Source organism: Periplaneta americana, chromosome 12, assembly GCF_040183065.1.
Source record: "Periplaneta americana isolate PAMFEO1 chromosome 12, P.americana_PAMFEO1_priV1, whole genome shotgun sequence".
NCBI classification, from domain to species: domain Eukaryota; kingdom Metazoa; phylum Arthropoda; class Insecta; order Blattodea; family Blattidae; genus Periplaneta; species Periplaneta americana.
The window spans coordinates 96260313-96279813 of record NC_091128.1 but is presented as its reverse complement, the minus strand read 5'-3'; the positions used below and the strand labels follow the sequence as shown (position 1 = coordinate 96279813).

The following is a 19501-nucleotide window of genomic DNA, read 5'->3' as shown; positions in this document are numbered from 1 at the left end:
ATTTATTTCACCTGTCTTTCAGCGTTCTAGCGTTCTAGGTATGACATTCCAGGTTCAAGACACATCTACTACTATCATGTGATTAACTGTTTGAAGCGAAGAAATTGTAATTACAGGTTATAAAGTAGTGTAATATTATACTGTATCATGGTGAAATTTAGTTAATGTTTTGTTTCAATTTGAATTTTTTAGGACAATGCTAAGTCACTATATTTTTAAATTCATAAATATAAAATTATATGACGAGTAGTCATGTAATTAATATAACGCTATAAATATATGGACCTTGTGCTTTTACAATAAAATATATAAATTAATGTTGTACGTGTACGAAATTACGTAATATGCCTGTGTAAAATTATAGCTTACATTAAAAGAATTTCAATGATATATCAAAAAATAAATAATATTATAGTGCGTCATTGTAACATTTTGGGAATTTTTCGTTTGAATTAGAATTTTGCTGTAGAGTTCTACTCCTTTTGAAAGTTCGTAGTTGTTTTTGCAATAGTATCGTAATGGAACCTATAGAGACATTAAGGTATATTCTTTTGTGAGTGCAAGATTGAAAAGTGAAGAGTTTATTGTGTGAACTACGAGTGTTTAGAGAAACTGTGATCGCCCTTGGAGTGCAGGTATTTGACCAATGTGTTTGAACATAGCTGTAACTTACGTCAGTACGCATGCAGTTCTCCTCCGTTCCCTCTTGAACATTGAATTTGCTGAGAAACTGACTCACTCCACATCACCCCTACTCAAATGTTCGCGAGTAACACCGGCCAAGCTATCTAAACACAACAGTATGTGCATTAAAGTACTTAAGAAAACAATACTCTAAATCGTGCGTTTAATATCGTTATTCTGCTATGATGTTCACAATTCTAGTAGAGTATTTAAAGTTTTATCAATCAAATTAAGCATGATAAACGTATGCCAGTGAAAGAAACGGTAACAATTCCGTAGCAGACTTTTATTAATTGTGTCAGGCATCCATGTCAATATTGTAAACTCTGGTTGAACGTAACGCTAATTGCTAATTGGGAGGAGTAATTTGGAATATACAGGGAGTTCAACATAGAAGGCAACTTGATAAGTAACGCTCGAACAGGTCGTTCTCAATGAAGGATGGAGTAAATTTAACTTACCTCGTACTGTTCCAGCGTGAAAAGGAGTAACAACAGTTAGCTATTGGAGTGTGGGCTCTGTCTCGATTAAAGTATTGTCTTAAAATTTGTGTTGGTTTACTTCTCAGCTACAGTATATTTTATTATGATAAGCAGCGGCGAATATCAGCTATCACCACCACCATCTACAGGTAAGCATTTATGTGTAATTATTCCTTGTCATCGTTTACAAGAAATGACGATCAACTCTTCAAAACGCATAATGTCCACCCATGGACAAAATTGAGTTTGATATGAAATCGGATAGTTTTTAACATGCCCTACACGCTCCTGCATTCAGATTTCAACAAAACACATTTTAACACTTTTTAATAGAGCTTCGAAAAGTAGTGGACAGACCGAATAGCATTTTGTCCTCTAGTGTGAATGCATCGAATAGAATTTTGTCCATTTCTCTTTAAACTAATGTTTTCCCTCCGACACGAAATAATGTGGCAACCATGTTAGACTAGAATTTAAATTCAAACAATCAACGTAATCATACAACAATGTTAGTGTTGACTTTAATTATTTTTTTTATTTTCATTTATATGCGTTGTCGAGACATTTTTCATTCTCATTGTAAAGTAAAGTTGTCTGGTGGAAGTTTCTGTACTTTTCACTATCAGAACAATGGATCATCTGATGCAAAGTTCTAGTGTTATAGTTGGAGAAGAAAAAGATCGAGGGACAAGGAAACGGATGAAGAGAAAAACAAGAAGAAAAATTGAATATGAAAACAGGTAAGAACAATGTAATATGGTATTGCAGGGCCTGAACATATTAAAGGAGATCAAAAATACATAACTCTGCTTACAAAATTGAAGTATTATCAATTAATTAATTAATTAATTCATTCATTCATTCATTTAGTTTTGTTGCTTTGTATTACAGGTTTCGAGACAACGATCCTCAACTCAACTAATGAAATTTGATCTGCTATGCCAAATAGTTTAGGACGTTTCCGAAGTTGTTCTATTCTGGTAAACAGCCTGCACAGAGCAAAAATGAAATGACTATTGCCAGAGACATGAATAAAAAAAATAAGCTAATGAGTGAATTTATGCGAATGATAAGAGAAAGCAAGGTTTAAGTTGTGTAATGATGAATGAGTCTAGTGAAGAAGGGGGAGCTACTGATGGCTATGAATCAAGTGAGCGGATAATAGAGGTAAGAAGATGGAAAGAGAAGGAGAGGAGTCCAGGGTTGGGAATAATAGGAGAATCATCTAAGGGGAATATGGAGAGTACAAGGAAAGTAGTCTTTGCGAGTGCAGGTCCGAGTGTAAGTTACGAAAGGGACTGCGACGAAGAGAAGAAAGAAGTCGAGAATACAACAGACAACGAGAGCGCAGCTGGTCAAAGTCCAGCAATCGTGGGTGATTTTGAGAGGGAACTAAAAAAGATGTGCGAAAAACTAGATGAAACTTGTATAAAAATTCAGCGAGTTATGTGTTAGTTAAGGAAACAAGGAAGTGCAAACTAAGACGTGTGAAGTATAACAAGTGAACTAGAGGAGATATCTGACTTCGTCTGAGGCATTAGATGCGGTAAAAATGGGAGTATTAGATCAATTAGTGTAACTGAAGTGGAACTATGAATAATATAGAGGAACAAGTAATCAATTGTTAATAGAAGATGAATAGAGTAAATTAGAGAGAAGAAAAGCAGTATGGTAGTGTGACTAATAAGAGAGGAGATAGTATGTAAATAATAGGTAGGGTTTGAAGTAATTGGGAGGAAAAATTATGTGAAGTGAGGAGGTAGAAAGTGAGAGCAAGTAGTGAGAGTGAACCGTAAAAGTTATCCAATAAAGTGAAAAAGTATCAAGGAGGTATCACAAACGTTAGAACATTGCAATAATAATTGAGACAAGTAATATAATAAGATAAAGTAGAGGAGATAGCAGAAATATTAGTGAATACTACTCAGAGATAAAAAGGTTTTAACGATAAACAGAAACGTAGGGATAACAGTAATGAAAGATGACAATGATAGCAGTAGAGATGGAGGAGTAGATGTAGACGAGAATGTTTCTATATAAGAGAAAGGTGGACAGTATTGCATAGCACTCGGGAATTATATTGTGGGAAGATAAAGAAAGTTAAGAGTTATAAATACGGTATATCGAAATGTCTGTGGAACAATCCATAGATCTTTAAAAAGCAAAACAAGAAAAGATACACGGATAAAATTTTTCAATACAATCGCAGTACCTATGCTAACTTATGGAAGTGAAACCAGAATAATTACAGAAAAAGATAAATCAAAAGTCCAGGTAGCAGAAATGAAATTTATGGGAAGTACACTAGGATGTACAATACAAGATAAAAAGAAGAACATAGATATACGGAAGAAATTAGAGGTGGAACCATTGCTGGTGAAATTAAAGAGGAATAACAGAAGGTGGTGTGAACATCTACAAAGGATGCCGAATTACAGACTGCCAGCTTTAGCAATGGGATATAAACCAAAAGGAAAACGAGATGTAGGAAGACCAAGAGCGAAATGGGCGCCGGAACAGGTTTAACATGAACCTAATCCTTGAAGTGAAGAAGAAGAAGAAGAAGAAAGGATGGAGGAAGAAATAGACAGAAGCAGGGTTAAACTTTAGATAACTGGAAGATTTGGGGAAACATAGATAAGAGAAATATAAAGGATATATGATGGAATGTAAGCAAGGTAGTGGTGGACCGTATGCAGAAATGTGAGGGAAACCACTACCCGAAAGCCGTTTGATGACAATAAATATGAATATGAATAATGAGTGAATTTGGATCACACAGATTGAAAGCAAAAGCCTTTCATAAATTAATTAGGCTTATTCCTAATAGTAGCAAGATATTCACATTTGATTTTCAACAGGTTCAACCACTGTCAAAATTGCGGTCCAATTGCTAACACACGTTTGGAGAAAATTGGAAGCAAAATGAAGGACTGAAGTTCTTCACAAACTGCCTCCACCTTCCTTGTATTCACCTTGGCGACGAAGACGACGTTGCTTGTGACTGTTCAGATTAGGAACCTGTTCTTGGGAAAATATTATAAATAATTTTTCTCGATTATGTAACTACCAATCGTTTTTGACTGTTAATATAATGAAAAGTTCTTGGAAAATTGTAAACAAATTACTTGGACCCAAAATTTGTCATATTATTTTATAAGGATTTAATTGCAATTAAGTTACAATGCAAATGTTCCTAAATAATAAATTCATAATTAAAATCTGTTTCACCTGAATTATCATTATAATGTTAATAACTTATTGACAAAATGCATAATGTCCAAAACTGACTGATCAAATAGAATTTTGTCCATTAGGACGAAACGAAGTGCATTTAGTCCATCACAAAAACTTTTATAGTAAGACACACAGTAACATTTTTCACTTTTCAAAAACATGTCCTCTTTCAAGATCTCTTCCTTATTCGTGTTTGTGAATTTAAAAAAATTGCAATAAATATTTCTTAAGTAATCAGTTTTTCACTTCTCCTGAAAATTTACTTCCCTAGGACTTTATGCATTTTGAAGAGTTGCTCCTCAAATATTAAATTCAACACCAGTTAAAGATTACAACAATTACTACTTTGTAGATATCAACAAGTCACATCTTCGGCACGTGGCATAGTAACCGCTTGCTCAATTTCCAATCATTGTCTCTTAACAATTAGTCATTTTTAATGTAAACGCAGGCAGTCAATATCCTTGTCAATTTCTTTCTTAAGTTAAATTTTAATTAAGCTTATGGAGTTCGTATCAGACATAAACCTTTGTGGTCAGTGATAACATATAACTGAAAAAAAAACTATTTTATTATAATCTGAAAAACTCGAAATTATCGCATTTTAAGGACGATTTTTAATATCAAAATGGTTTATCGTTTATTGGATGAAATTATCGTACGAAAAAAAAAATTATCGTACAGTCTGGCAACCCTGGCTATACAGCTTTCATGTTGCTCTGACAGATAGCCCCCGCTCAACCATGTTTCTGGGTGCGCCTCTGGTGGTAAGGGATTGGAATGATTGAGTGTTAATTTTCTAAGGCCTAACTTCTTCTAGATTTTTTACTTCCGTAAAAAATATTGATTGCGATGATGCACTTTTTCCTTTACAATCAATTCAAGTAGTTCTTTCTTTCAAATTAAGAATGTGAAAAACAGTCATTTCTTATGACCTTAATTATGCTTTTTTTGTAATTTGAGTTGCATTACACAATTCGTAATTACAAAGTGTAATTGAAATATGCGTTACTTCTTAGCAAATTAGAAAGCTATTATTTCACACTTACACAAAATAATACTATATTCACAGAACCATAGTTATACAGGTTAGAGTAAACATGAAAGCAGTTCAACAATGTGATGATTTGACAAGAAAATTTAAGTACTGAGAGGAATCTTCTACTCAATCGCTTTCTCCCACCATAAATTCCGTGATGTTGGCTGTCAGCTGTATTCCCAACGTCCCACTTTTGAATTAATTTTTAAGTATGGATCTCTAACAAATAATATCGAAATATAACAAATTACTTGAAAATTCCTCTCCTTAACATGAAAGTAAATTCTCATGGAAGTAAATATTTACAGGCGTTTGTTTTTTCACATTTATTACGTAAAGTGACATTTGTGTGCGCTCTAATTTTTTGACACTTACATATAATTAAATTATTCTTTTATTACAAGAATTTCGAAATTTTACTCAGAATACATTTTAGCATTTGTTGTAAGAGTACGAATTTTAAAGCTTAATGCGATTTAAGCTTATAAATGCTTAAAATTATTCAAACATAATAAATTAGCTTCCAAGCCAATACTAGTAGCACAGTCTAATATATAATTACGAAGCTCAATACGTAGGGAATATGCATCCATAGATAGTTGCTAACCATTAGAATCGTTACTATCGCCTCATTACAGACAATTCGAAATAGAATCTGCACAGTCTGTTGTTCCTAGTACCCTCAACAACTGAACCTTCGTGACTGTATTATACTAGACTGTGCTAGTCTTAAGTCAATGAGTCAGTACACTTGGCAGACAAGAGAATTACCCTTGTGATCTGACACTGAAATACAGCTGTATTTGTCTATTCCAAATTCAGTTTCTTCAATGGATAATTCAAATGTTGAACCATCGTACAAAATCCATAATATTTGTACGAAAAATAATTTAATGAAATTAAATCACCTTAACATTACTTTCATCAGCTTATTGAAATGTTTACTTACTATTTCTGGGGGTGCTAGTGTTTATGTAAAAAAAAAATCAGTATGTATCTTTGTTGTGGTAATGAAGTAGGATTATTATTATTATTATTATTATTATTATTATTATTATTATTATTATTATATGTAACTCATTTATTAAACAACTTATTGCATGAATGATCCTTGTACATGAAGAGTACAGGGTAAGTCCAAGTTTCACACGTAAGAAGTAGGTTTTGGAAGAATATTTTGGATTTTGTTTTCTGTACTTAATTCCAATTACCAGTTTCGTCCTTGGTACCAGTAATTTACGTTGAAATAATTCTGTACCTACTCTATAAAATAGTACTTTACGTACTGCAAATTTACTCTTCACTTCTGCCCGATCCGAAAAAAGAAAATCACTCAGACATGCTAGCTACTGTCCGTCCAAGTGGTTTTGTCGCATGCTCGTAGAAAGAGGGAAAATCACGTGACTTGACGAGACCCTTTTATTTAGGTTATTTTAAACAGTTGTATAATATTACGTAGATGTCCAATTCCTAACAAATTATTTTCAGAAAAGAGCTAAGACAGCCCATAGGGGCGAGCATAAACGTGTGAGGGAAACCGGGATGCGATGTAGGCAAACGGACGTCAGTACCTGTGCGAAAATATGATTCAATATTGAAAGCTCTTTCTTCACTGGAAAACGCAAACATATTTCCGGAACGTACTATATTCAATAACTGTGCTTACCATGACCGTAAGGCGACTTTGACTGCATACCCAGCCTTGGTCCTGTGTTTCAAGTTTACTAGTAGAGGGGTGGGAGTGGAGTACATTCAAAAACTCAGGTACAATAAAAATTGAAGTAAAAATAAAATGATGTCCATGTATATATTGTGTCCAAATGAGAGTGTGATACATACAAAGCGAATTTATGAGGAATTTAGAATGAATAAAGAATAAGTTTAGAATCATTGTGTTTATTGTGCCATTATTACTTCCAAAAGAGTAATACAACAGTGAACTGTCAAAACCAATACAATACTCCAGCAACTCGTCTAAATTGTGTGTTGAATATCTTTACTTTGCAATGATATTTTTATACTGGAGAATACAGAAAGACTAACTTGTTCACCATATTTACATTTGTATCCACAAGTACATATCAAACTGTCTTCAAACATTCAAAACCTATTTTATGTATTTTTGATTTTGATCTTCCCACAGAGGAGACGAACAATCTGCCAACACTTGTATCCTCTTGTGATATCAGCATTCTCCTCCAGGATGAATTCTCTCTATAACCAAAATTAAGTTATACATGATAAAAACAGTTGTAATAAAGTTCTGTTAAATCTGTGAGGATAATTGTAAGATAGAAATAAAACGTAACTCCGATCCAATCACATACGAACAATGAAGAGCAGTTTCTGGTAAAAATGGTACAAGAATTACAAATGTATCACCTCGAAACAAATTTATACAGAGACATGGTATAAAAATGTACATCGATGTCGGAATGTGGAAGTGAACGGGCTAAATTGTATAATAATTGTTACGACATAGTAAAATTAACTTTCATTTCATGAGGATAAGATTTTTTAGTACGACGGCATAAAAATATTTGTTGTTACAGATATGAATGTGACACTTCAGTGAGAAAGTTTCATCATCCTTCGTCAGCTATTAAGAACCTAATATAAAGGGAAAACTTTAAATTAGTACGTAGTAGTCTCTCCTGGAAACAAATACACATTGAAATAATTATATACTAAAACTAATATTTAAAAATTGTAAATATGCGAGAAATAATCCAGACGTTAAAAACAATGCATCATATAATATTTGTAGCAAATTAATCACAATTAAATAAATTTAATTAGTAACGTTAATAATTGTTAACACTATCAATATAACTAAATAAAGCAATAAGACAGAAATAAATATAAAGTATAACAATGACACAGCGAATTATTTAAGACAAATTAAGGATGTGCTCTTGATACAACACTCAATTTTTAAGGACAAGGAAGATTTTGCCATGCTGAAGAAATAGACGACTCCCAGTAATATACATTTAGTACACGACTCCAACTGAATCCTAATAAAGTAACAATCACAAATTAGTGCATTTTAAATAATCGAAGAGTCCCAATGAGACGCCAGGCAACTTGGAGCTTGATCATTCTCTCTTATGCATGCAATAAATTTTCTGTAAAAAATTTACTAGTGGAAAAAATATTCCGCAATCCACTTGTCAATAATTTTAAACTTTTGTTAAATTTTAGTGCTTTAACCCTTAAATTCGCAAGGTATCCTATAGGATACAACAGGTTAATAGGCTATATGCTATAGTTTTAATAGAATAGAAAAGAAAATTGGTAGGAAAATTAAAATTTCACAATACTATAATATTGTACAATATATAAAATATGGACATTGCGATAGTTTTCTTTACAGTCCGACACGGTTTAATAAACTAGTGTGAGAAATGAAGTTTTGCCAATTTAAGAGTTAATTAGGAACATAACTTTCAATATTGGGTCAGACCAATAAATTGAATTAATTCCGCGAAATTATTTTGTCTGAATTGCCTGCAAATGCCAATACCGTTCCAGAATTTAAATTATATTTACGTGGAGAAGTCTGAATGATTGATAACTATCCCCCATGACTATTTGAATTCAATTTTTCTTTGTGGAAGTAACTTGAGGCTTGTATGATATAAATGCTGTGAATGCGACTGCCCAAACAACTGTCCAAAAATTTTCAAGATGGTTTGTTTAAAAAGAATCCTTGTACCCCTCTCAACATTACGTTCCTTTAGTAGCTTAGTTTTATTTTCTTTCATCTTCGACTTTTTCTGTCCTTCATGATTTAGTTTCTTTGTGATCAATTTGCTTCATTTCTATTCTTCAGCTTTATTCATTTCTTTCTTCAGTTTTCTTATTTCTTTCTTCAGCTTTCTTCATTTCTTATTCATTTCTTTATTTCTCCAGTTTTCTTCATTTTTTCTTCATTTCCAATTATTTCATTTCAAATTTTCACTTTCACTTCACTACGCACTACACACTTCACACTTCACTTTGCATTTCTAAGATTTTTTTGAAGAAGAGTACAAGTTTCACAGGAGAGTTACTTCAATAGTATTATCTTTAATATAAAAAATGAATTGGACAATTGTTGGGTAATCATAATCAATTTTGAAGTCAAAATTTGGCATGATCATTATAAATAGTACACGACAAATTTCAATATTTGTACATGAAAATAACTTAAATTCAAATTCTGTTCTTTTTAATTTCATGGATAACCTCTTTGCTTTTCTAAACAAATTGAAGCGATATCTTTCGCATTAAGAATTTACATACATCCGGATCCGAATACTAGTAGTTTAGACATAATTTAGCAACATTTCGCAAAAGAAAAGTTATTCAGTTAATTAAATTTCTTTTCTCTAAAAAGGTTTGCTGATTAAAACATTCATATAACTGAAAATATTACAAAGCATAGGAAACAAATCTTAATGAGTACCATTTGCTGGGCATCAATTATGAATATTTTCCTAAAGATGGCGCGAAAATTGAACTCTATCAAAATCAACTTGAAAGAAAAATAAATGCTGTCAAAATATTATTTTAAAATACAGATTCTACTTTATTCGGAGTAAAAATTGTTAACATAAATTAAAATTAATATAGTAAAATTAACATCAGCAGTTTGGGTAACAGTGTAAACTGAACAACTTTAGAATACCATAGAAAAACAAATCCAATGAGAAAAAATTAATATTCATTATGGCACATAATCCTCAAGAAGTAATTATATTAGAGTTTCAGAGTATAGCAATGTTACTACATTTACAGAAAAGACGACGATCATAACTGATTTTTTTTTATCTGTAAGACTGAAAACTACTGAAATTTCAAAATAGTAATAAAATATTAATACTTTTAAGAGAACAGTTGAGACATCGCCCGTCACCAATAGACAAATTATGAACAATATTGCTTAAATCTAGAATTAATTTAAATAACATCACATTAGACTATTTACTCTTAGTACACCTGTAAGAAAATACATAATAAATTAATGAAATTTACTTCAAGTAGAAAAAATACAATCCTCCTCTAAAGAAAAATTCGAAACATGAATAAACACTGAATAATTGAAGTCTAACTTAATAAAAATAAATATATATTATTGCACATTCATTTACATCTACATTATCAGCGTTCTATACTGACAGATGAGTAAAATTTCTAATACAAGTTGATATCTAGATTCCTTCTCAACAAGATTTTAAGAAAATTCCGGTTTGTGTTCGGATTTGAATTCCCTAGAAATGAAACTGAATGGTTATTTGATGAACTGTTACAGATCGTGACAACTAGTAACTGAAAAGTTTTAGTCTTCAGATATATATCCAGATATCAAGTTATTTAGAACGGGTTTTACATAAAATGATAAAGACGAATTAGAGATGATGAAACTTTCTCATTTTGTTTGTCGATTCGATCGCATGAGGTTCACTCAAGAATGAGTTAAATGGAGATTTAAAACTAAATAGTAGTTTGGACACAATGTGGTATTTTATAATTATTCAATATAAAAAATATTTTCCCTGCAATCATTAAGAAAATAATAATTCGCAATGTACTGAAGTAGTGAACAAAGTTCCGAAAATGTAGGCCTAAATGACCTTGAAAATTTAATAACAATTACGAATTGCTTAATATTCAAGCATTATGCTAAACTTAATATCTGAGGTTAAATTCGTCCAGACAGAAATGTCTCAAGTATTTTAAGTCACTAATTCGACATTATTTTAGAATAATTTTGACACATTCGAATTACGTTAGGCAGTAATGTCTCATTCTCTAAAAATAGTAATGAAATATCTAATATTTTTGTAGGCTGATATGTTCAATAGAAGCTTAGAAATGGTTATTACAATTTAGAAGATATATTTGTACTACTTAGAAAATCCCGAAATGACTTATAGAAGCCTAGAAATGGTTATTAAAATTTAGAAGAAATATTTCTATTACTTAGCAAATCCCGAAATTATTTTATTCATCGTTATTAACTCTAAACATTAATCTGGCTTCACAAAATATTTGCTTTCTAACAGCAGGCTAGAATTAGTATCATTCTAAAATTCTGAATTAGTTTCAGTTTTCACCTTCGATAATCTATCTCCCAAGATCTGTAGAGATCTCTATTGTATTTGATACAGTCTTTTTGGCTAGCCAGACATACAGTATAGAACCAGATTAGAAGTAATTTCTTAGGCACTACTAGATGAATAATGGAATTTCATGGTCCGAAACTTAAAACATATCTCAACGCTGTTAGAAATTGAAATTTGTCTACACAACCACAAAGAAAAGTATTAAATCTCTCGTCTGATACTTAACTTCGTTCACTCCTGAGCTGCTCCAGATGCATCTTCCTGGAAATTCCTCTCAGGCACCACATTATCTGCACAGTGATACACCTCGCCTAGATTTGAGGTAAGAAGAAAAATATTTTAGAATTCAGAGTACATGAACAAAATATAAACCTAATGAAAGAAGAATAATTGTGAAGATCCACTCTACCATACATTTTCATTTTTTTTTCTAAAACCCCCAAACGAGATGACCTAACCTAACCTAAATTTTGACTTAGGCACCAATTTGACAATTAAGGTAAGAGAGATTGATGTGTTTGTCAGATTGATGTCCAAGTCGAAATTTAGGTTAGATTAGTTTAGGTTATCTCGTTAACTTTTTTTTCTAAGTTCTTTTGAAAAAAGGAGTAAAAATTGAGGGTTTTCAGAAAAAAATCTAAAATCGATGGTGGAGTGGAGCTTCACAATTAGCGAAAGAACAGTTTTGAGACCATGCCATAAGATTAATCCAAAATTATCTATGTGCGTATCCATTATTGTATGTGTTATTTAATTGTAAGTTTCGTATATCTTTAAAAAATTCCGTTTTTTTTTTTTTCAGATATGTGGAGTAACGTGAAGTTAAATTTATGTTAACATTATCTGACTCTTACAAGTATTCTCGTCACAGGAAGCATATAATTAGAATTATTTATTGAGAGTAAATTAAAGTATCACCTCAATGTGATTTTTAAATTATTAGGAAACTACACGCCTACATTTTGTGGCTATTCACATTGTACTCATTGTACTCTTTTATAGGCTCGATTATATTATATTATAAATTAAATTGAAAGTATTATGTTACTATCATAGTTACAAAAATTACTTGCGTAATTTTATTTGAAAGTTTAAGTATTGTGTCCTAATATAGAGCAAATCTATGTAACAACAAAATAATCCATTATTTCAAACACTGAATATTTACATTACTTAACTAGATTTTTCTTAGAAAAGAATGGTAACCTATTTAAGAAATTCTGTGGAATATTAAATGAACTTACCGACTACCAATAAAAAATGAAGAAAAATGTATGCCGCCATCTGGTTCCATGGTACTGATTCCCTTCGTCAGTTCAAGAAATCTCTCAGCAATAATCCTCGGCAAAAAAGAAAAATAATTTGTCACAATTGATGTCAAGAATGTACTAACATTTAATGAAAACTATATGTTATACACACACACACACACACACACACACACAATCATCGTAAATTTTATTTTTACTAATCATACAAATAAGAATTGCTAGAGTATATTCAAGAGTATATTATTTTGTTAAATATTTCCGAAAATAGTATTAGGTTTAATAAATTTAGTAACAGAACTTCGTACACAGCTGAAAATGGTCTCCTTTGTATGCGAAGTATATCTAGTTCTAATTTAATTTATTTTTCATTTCATCACATTTATAAATTTCCTATATAAAAAGCAACTCTACTCTTGAATAATTCAGTTATCTCCACCAAATGAAGTAGAAGTAATAGCTTAATTAAATTGGAGATCAACAAATTTGGAAAAGTTACCGAACATACCAAATTTTGTAATTAATACTTTGCATCCATCTTGATCACAAACCCATACATCAGTGTGGTTTAATTTACGTTCAAGTTTTTCTACATTTTCGATTGTGTTTTTTAACGGGTTAGAGGTAATATTGAATATTAATGTAAAGAAAACCGTTCAATCTTTTATTTCATTTGCAATATTTCAAAATACATTTCCAATGTAATTTTATTTATTTGCATCCTTTTCTGCAGAATTTAAATGAAACGACAATTTTCTTTAAACCAAAATTTAATTTAAGCATATAAATTTATTTAAAATTTTAAGATCACATTTCATAATGGTGAAAGTGCAATAGGGTGTCTATCTTTCACCACCACCACCACCACCACCACCACCACCACAACAACCACCACCACCACCACCATCACCCCCACCACCACCACAATCACCACCACCAGCACCACAACCACAACCAGCACCACCACGACATCTCAACTAATTTTCAAAATATTCTTAGATACAGAATAATTTTCAACACCTATTTTTAACAACATACCTCAAACAATTACGACATTGGACGAGTAACAAAACACCTTTTTCCACATTAGTCTGTACATGACGAAACTTTTTTGGCCAATCTACTGCACTTTCACCATTGAAAATGTAAACTATTAACAAATTTCATTTTATTTTTTAGTAATTTAAAAACAAATTAGGGAAAACGCGGAAATTTTACTTGAAACAAGTAAAGCGATAGGTTTGAAAGTAAATCCCGAAAAGAAAGTATATTATTTATGTCTCGTGACCTGAATATCGTACGAAAGGCGAATATATAAATTGACAATTTATCTTTCGAAGAGGTAGAAAAATTCAAATATCCTGGAACAACAGTAATATATAAATGACACTCGGCAGGAAATTGAACGCAGAATAAATATGCCTCATTATTCGGTTGTGAAGCTTTTGTCATCTAGTCTGCTGTCAAAAAATCTAAAAGTTAGAATTTATAAAACACTTATATTACCAGTTGTTCTGTATGGCTGTGAAACTTGGACTCTCACTCTGAGAGAAAGAACGGAGGTTAAGGGTGTTTGAGAATAAGGTGCTTAGAAAAATATTTAGGGCTAAGAGCGATAAAGTTACAGAAGAATTGAGAAAGTTACATAACGCATAACTGCACGTATTGTATTCTTCATCCAACATAATTAGGAACATTAAATCCAGACTTGAGATGGGCAAGGCATGTAGCATGTATGGGTGAATCCAGAAATGTAGGATAGTATGTTAGTTGGGAGGCCGGAGGGAAAAAACTTTTGGGGAGGCCGAGACATAGATGGGAGGATATTAAAATGGATTTGAGGGAGGTGGGATATGATTGTAGATACTGGATTAATTTTGCACAGGATAGGGACCGATGGCGGACTTATGCGAGGGCGGCAATTAACCTGCGGATTCCTTAAAGCAGTAAGCGAGTAATTTAAAAACAAATTGAAGTATGAATTTGTGGTCAACTTTCCTCAATACCCACAATTTCTGAGAAGGCGCTACTTTACTCCTATTATGCACTATTTCACTCATATCAGTTACGGAATATTACTTTGGGGCAACTTCAGTGGTGTCGAAGTTCTATTTAGATGGCAGAAGAAAGCAATTAGATGAATGCCAATTTAAAAGACACAAATTCTTGCAAGTTTTATTTTCAGGAAATAAAAGTTTTGACTGTACCCAGTTTATATAAACTTGCTTGCTATACATTAAAGAAAATCATAACTTAGCCTATCTGTTATGAATATGGTTCATAATTATGTTAGAAATAACAGTAATCTTGTGCTTCCTTGTGCTAGATTAAGCAAAACGTAAATGCATCATGGCTATACAGATTTCAAATTATATATAATAAACTGTCTCCATGTATATGGACTAACCTACGAACCAATTTAAGTGCCGGATAAAAAAAAATGGTTAAAAAACAGGACTTTTTTAGTAGGTTATTTTACGACGCTTTATCAACATCTTAGGTTATTTAGCGTCTGAATGAGATGAAGGTGAAAATGCCGGTGAAATGAGTCCGGGGTCCAGCACTGAAAATTACCCAGCATTTGCTCATATTAGGTTGAGGGAAAACCTCAACCAGGTAACTTACCCCAACCGGGAATCGAACCCGGGCCACATGGTTTCGCGGCCAGAAGCGCTAACCGTTTCTCCACATGTGTGGACCGACAAGACTGTACAGGATAAATTAATATGAGAAAAACACAATGGCCGAATGGTATATAAATTTCATATTTTGTTTTTGTGGTCTATAGAATAGACTGAAGAGGATTGGAGTTTTGTTAGAAAACATGCTTAAAATGTGATAAAGGTCTTAAACAATGAAATTTATGTGCAAATCATAAAAATTGCCAAATGGACAGAGCGAGTTTTGGGTTCACACTCTTCAATCTAGGTTTTAAATATACAAAACATGGAACAGGAATTTTAAGTTACTTACCTTACTGAACTCCAGGCCATAAGCTCTGCTCCACTGGGTACGTTGCACCAATACCACATTTCAGCAACTGCACTAGTGGCAATCCGTGTAGTTCTGCCAGTGTCTTGTAGATGGGAATTCCCTGAAGTACATGCCATGAACAAAAAGTGCTATATTACATAGTAAGAACCGAGTTACAAGTTATCAAATTAATTTTCAATATGTTCATTATAATTCACCTTATTTAACTGTTCGTCTTTAGTTCCCAAATTCCATATGAAATATTATTAAAATGTGAAGACAGAATTTCAACTCCCTTAGAAACCCACATTAGACACCAAAAGTCTGAGAGTATGGGACCTAATCTTTATTTATTGGTTATTTTACGTTTCTTTTCAACTGCTATGGTTATGTAGCGTCTGAATGAGATGGTGATAATGCCTGCGAAATGAGTCCAGGGGTCCAACGCCGAAAGTTACCCAGCATTTGCATTTGGGTTGAGGGAAGATCTCGGAAAATGTCTCAACCACGTAACTCCTCCCAACCAGGATTTGAACCCGGGCACTCGTTTCACGGTCAGGCATGCTAATCATTACTCCAGTGCCATGGACAGCCCAATCTTAATTACAGACGGGACCTGCAATGATGCCTTACAGTGTGTCTGATAACAGATGCAGGAATTTCTTGCACTAATAAGCATTTGCGCCTGATGGATGAGTTTCAGTTGCTCTCGAGCGGCATTCATTCTATAGAGTTTTACGATATGTGCAAATGATTGCTGTCACTTCCGGTTTCTTCAGTTATTTTTCTTTTTCTGATATTACTTTATGTTTACACTTTTTGGGGGGGATTTTATTTTATGTTGGTTATTTCAGGCAAATATCACTGTAATTTACGTTATTTTCTGGTTCACCGATTTCTGCTGTACCATAAGTTTGGTTTTCGAATGCTAGTTTTAATGCGCGTGTTTTTTTATTTAATATAACACATCGGAATTTATTTTTAAATATCTAAAGCGATTATGTTGGTATGTTAACACACTAGGGGAGGGGGAATGTAACTCCCACTTCTTAAGTCTTTATAGTTTTGTGCGTTTCATTTAAATTTCGAAATTGACGCATAGTCATTGATTTTAATCCCACTGTCTCCAATAAATAAACTATACTTATAGGTAATCTTTAGAATATCGTTACCAATGGCGAATAGGAACGACCTCCCATCAAAGACACTACGGGATAGCATGGGTGAGGAATTTGAATGGGATATCGACATATTTAGACAATTGTGAATAATGCAAACCGTAGCAAAAGACTAGACTAACCTAATCTAACATATCACTGATTCGAGCTTTCGAAAACTCGCCTTTTCTCTGTGATCAGTAAGGAAAGACACGGAAATGAGATGTGCCGCCTACCAATTCCACCTGGATAGAGCGATCCCATCTGCCCACACCTTTTCCTCTGCCACCAATTCCACACAAATTTTCCACCCTTATTTCGGTGTCGGTACTCAATTTTTCTTTCGTTTACATTACATATGACTCGACGAGAAGAAGAATACGTACGTAAATCTCTACCTCAACGTGGTAACGTAATTTTAAAGTAGTATACATTTTTTAAATTTATTTTTTACGATACGTTTGACTAGACTACAAGCCGAGAATTTAAGTAAATTTGTACCTTAACAATGGTAACACAATAGTACACAAATTACATTTACTTCATTCGTTATATGAAGGTAAAGATCTACATGAATTAGCAACGAACTTGATTTCAGCTGCTCATAACCTCTCGATGACGTGGGGAATTTAGAGGTAGCTCAATATTTTAGTTGCTTCTTTTACGACACTGTCAACTGCTATAGTTATCTAGTTTGAGTCGGAAGAAAGTGATAATGCTGGTTCCATCTCGTCAAGAAATTCGTAAATCTAGACATATTCCATATCTTAAAGCTTCAATGCTAATGTAAGATTATGGAATACATTGAACTGAAAATGAAATGAGTACAGAATGCAGGGCCGAAATCCACCCGCATTTGGTCTTATTGGGTTGAGGGAAAACCCCGGAGAAAACATCAAGCAGGTAACTTGTCCCAAGCAGGATCTGAATCCGTGCTTGCTAGTTTCACGGTCAGACAAAATCGTTAATCCACTGCGGTTAACAAGTCCACTGTTTCATCCAGAAAATGATTATACCGAGGTAGTCAAATGCGTCTTTACAACAAATTTTGTGGTAATTAACCTTTTCTGCAGCATCTCAACGGAGCAACTCTTAAAACTAAAAGCTTCGATTTTGCTCCAATTTTTGTACTTTAAATGGGATTTATTTTCAGCCTGGAATTGCCAACGACAGAGGAAGAAAAGTTTAAAGTCTGATTGCATGCATTTAAAAAAGAACACGACATTCAAACAGTTGGTAATTCGCTACCATTTAATTTTAATTTTATGTGCACTATGATTCTGAAATAAGGAAAACTTTTACGAATTGTTATCTTTAACTCAAAAAATGTGGGTGAAATTTTTATAATGGCGTAAGTGCAGTATGCTATAATTTCTCCATCACCAAGTTCTCTTAAATTTACTAAACCTCCAAATGCTAGGGTTAGTTTAATCCAACACACTAAAACAAAACAGCTAACAATCAGATTACCTTCACCAAATTAGTTTCTACATGCTATATATATTTTTCAGACTACTTGACTGCACTTATGCCACTGATTCAAAATGGTGGCCATTTTATCGATTTAAGAACAGAGACAAAATTTCAAATATAATTGCATTGAGATATTTAAGACCAATTTCATGAATAAATTTTCATGCGTCGTATTAACAAAAAAACGTGAGCGGCCAAGATATTTAGCAGAATTCTACCAGAACACAAAAGTGTGTTAAACTTGCGTCGATTTTTAATCAGTCCCATACAAAAAAGATTAAGATGGCTGCAGAAAATGTCTAACAAAAATGGAGTCCACGAATAAAATGTTGGATGTCGACAAGATTTTCCAGAATAGTCTAGAATGCAGGAGTTCTCTAGAATAAAAGCACGTACAGTATTCTGTAAAGAGAAATTGCTTTAAGTAAAACAGACATTTTACTTCAAATAAACAGCTTATTTTTACCACATAGTCTTTAATGGGCCTATTTCTATTTTAAGCCATCTTTAATACTTCATCAAGACTGTAAAGAATTTCATTAAACTTACTGCAATAGAAAATCGCTTTATTCAACGTTAAATAGAACTATAATTTCGTTCTACTCATATTTATTTGATTGCAAAATAGATTTTAGTTTTAAATAGTATTGTAACTCCACACTAAACTTGGTTTAAAAGTTGAAAATTGAACCGTTACCTTACCGAACCGAGGACCATACGCTCTGCTCCACGACGTCCGTTGGACTAAATGGAGTCCAGGGTTCAGTGACGTGTACTAACGGCAAGCTTCTTGATTCAGCCAATAGCATTTCAGACGGAAATGACGTAAATATTGCTATTGAAAAAAAAAGCGTATGTTTAATATGATATAGATAAAAAAAAATTGTTTTAAATGAGTGTAAATTTTGTGAAAATTAATTTTAAATGCAGTTATTTATCTTTTATATCCATTTGTCTTCTAAATCTCACACACATACAAATCAAATATTAAGTTGGAACTTGACCCTATTCAAATACTCACTCTTCTGCATACGATGCCGTTCATGTACTACAGAAATTAACCAGCCTCATCGCCTGA

The 19501-nt window shown here is 32.7% G+C and overlaps 1 long non-coding RNA gene across 3 annotated transcripts; it reads right to left on the bottom strand.

Annotated features, from left to right (window-relative positions):
- Positions 1 to 7328: 7328 nt before the first annotated feature.
- LOC138710694 (uncharacterized) lies at positions 7329 to 19183 on the bottom strand. Of its 3 annotated transcripts, XR_011335293.1 has the most exons (5): positions 19121 to 19181; positions 15794 to 15914; positions 12797 to 12892; positions 11779 to 11863; positions 7329 to 7656 (listed from the first exon to the last, which is right to left on the bottom strand). It is a non-coding gene; the product is annotated as an uncharacterized lncRNA (long non-coding RNA). The 3 variants fall into 3 exon arrangements; XR_011335294.1 differs by lacking the exon at positions 7329 to 7656 and having other exon boundaries at positions 9637 to 11863; positions 19126 to 19183; XR_011335292.1 differs by lacking the exon at positions 7329 to 7656 and having other exon boundaries at positions 9637 to 11863.
- Between the last annotated feature and the right edge of the window lie 318 nt (positions 19184 to 19501).